The 2,500-nt window shown below is 43.8% G+C and overlaps 1 protein-coding gene across 2 annotated transcripts in view; it reads left to right on the top strand.

The window, feature by feature from the left end:
* The window catches only part of rab28 (RAB28, member RAS oncogene family), a 44,502-nt gene that overhangs the window by 10,180 nt on the left and 31,822 nt on the right, over positions 1–2,500 (top strand). The window lies entirely within an intron of this gene.

The raw sequence follows: 2,500 nt of genomic DNA on the forward strand, positions 1-2,500 counted from the left end.
TACAGTAATTTGTCTGATCGGTGAAAGACATTGGCAGGAAAATTGAGTTGGGACATTTGCTTTAAGTAATATTTGGTAATGTACGGTACATCACTAAAAACATAGGACGCTTGCAAATATATGCACAGTAAAATAAACTGTATTCATAGTGGTAGTTTTGAAGTGTTCATGTATTTTATAAAGTGAAATGTTTGATTCATGGGTTATAGACCTTTATACTAGACCTATGTATTTCTGGAAGAACAGGGTAGATCACCGTGGCCAGGTTGACTTTGATTTGCTGCGTGCTTTATTTTGGCGAACAACTGGTTTAGGTTTCACCACCACTTTATCGGTTTCACTTCTCTGTATTGCTCTGGCCATAAATACGCACATTAATTAAATTACACAAATGATCACACCCTAGTCTGATTGAAGGGACGTCATTTTCGGTGACTTCACCGTTCCGTCCTGATAATAACTTGTTATAACAACGTTACGATGTGTTCTGCAGTAGAACGAGGTGACGTCCGTCATGGAAACCTCTAGACCTAATCCCACTCTTAAATATCATTTACTAATTACCAATAATTGCCTTGACAGCTTTTCCAGATTTCCCCCCCCCCTACAAGCCTACAAGTTTTATTTTGGCATTTCTCGGGCTTGACAGGTTTGGAGCACGGTTGGTAATATTGGTCCATGAAGGCTGTGGCTATTTTTTGACAATTAAAAAACAAACACACACGGGAAGCCAAAGACAGGGGAAATAAACTGAAACCGCCAAAAAAAACCTGCAAAGCGAAAGTTCCAAGTTTGACATTGAAGCATTTAGCTTTTTATAGATTTAGGCGTAGGATAAATAAAACATTGTACATAAGCCTATCTACTTATACAAATACTTTCATGCACTACAAGTTACGAAGACGTGTGTCTCTGTTTTTCGCCTACCGTCACACACACACACACACACACACACACACACACACACACACACACACACACACACACACACACACACACACACACACACACACACACACACACATGTGAATAAAGATTCATGTGGGGCTTCTCAGCAGTCTTGTGAATGTAGCTTTTACACGGCAAGGCAGTGTATAGTCTAGATGTAGTCAATCTGAACATTTTTGGGTTTCCTTCCGTGCTCAAGTGGCAGTCTCGGGCCCTGATGGGTCGTGCGTGTCCGGAGGCGCTTAAAAAGCCCTCTTTACCACAGAGAGGCTGCCTGTGTCTGTCTGTCTGTGAATCCCCCCCCTCGCTCTCAGGTGGGCTACACACCCCCGGTCTGCTGCTTAAATGCCTGTGTCCATTTTTAAAATAGATAGACATTTTATGGCAAACTTTCAGGAAGAGGGTGAGAGTTAGAAGGTAAAAATAGACCTAACGATTTTTAACACTTTCCTCGACTTTTTTTCTCACTCCTCTGTAAATGAAAAATAGAGGCTTTTTTCCACGTCTTGCTCTCTGCCTCGTGCCTCTGATTCTGTGTTAATAGGGGACATTTTTCTTAACACCACATACATTTTCTTCACACTCAGGAGCTGGCATGGCACAGCGCAGCACAAACAGTCATTCTATTTTATCCTAGTTTTCATCCATTTATTTGGGATTTTTTTGTTGTCGTTGAAATAAAAATGGAGTGTGTGGAGGAGTGGTAGGAGTATACCTGCAGCATTCTGCCCAGTCAGTATCCCCCCAAAGCCCCCTTCGCTCGTCTCTGGCTGTGGAGATCTTTGGATGCCGACCTCGGGACACGGATAGACCATGCCAGCCAGCGGGCGAAAGACCAGTCGGCACTGAAAAATGAAATTTTGATTTATTGTTTCCAATCTCCGCTCGCTTTGGAGAAACGCACAACATACACACACAGTTGCATGGCCAAAATGTCTGTGCCTTCCTGCCCTGGCTGCCGAGTCTTCTCCTCCATTCCTGCGTGCCAGCCAGAGAGGGAGCTGAGCTGAGGAAGTCTACTAAAGGTGCTCCGATTGCTCGGCTGCCGATCATGACCGGCCGATAATGGCCAAAAATAGCCTGATCGGTGATCGGAAAAACATGCCGATCAAAAAACCGATCGAGAGATATTAAATTCCTCACGCAACCATTTGCCTTTACACCTGGCGCTGCATGTAGGCGCTGGCTCTGCACAGCTGCAACTGCACCAAAAGAAGGCATCTTTGCTTGTCTATAACTTTTCGCCATTCCCCCCTTCATTTCCACCATTCATAACCATATCTGCATCAACAATGATCTGATTTTCCGATCCATGCGCCGTTTACCTGAGTGACAATGTAATTTGCGATTGAGTACTCGCCAGTGAGCCATGTTACGTTATAACCTGTGTAGTTGCCTTGGTCAGCACGCGACAACTTCACGTTGTCAGCACAAACATGTCAATTATTGTTTTCAAAGTTGTAATTGGCAGTCAGTCGATTAGTTTGATAGTCGCTGAAACACCAAACGGCGACAGATGTGGTTAAAACTTGAGAGAGAGATTCAGAACGGT

Source organism: Engraulis encrasicolus, chromosome 22, assembly GCF_034702125.1.
Source record: "Engraulis encrasicolus isolate BLACKSEA-1 chromosome 22, IST_EnEncr_1.0, whole genome shotgun sequence".
Lineage (NCBI taxonomy): Eukaryota > Metazoa > Chordata > Actinopteri > Clupeiformes > Engraulidae > Engraulis > Engraulis encrasicolus.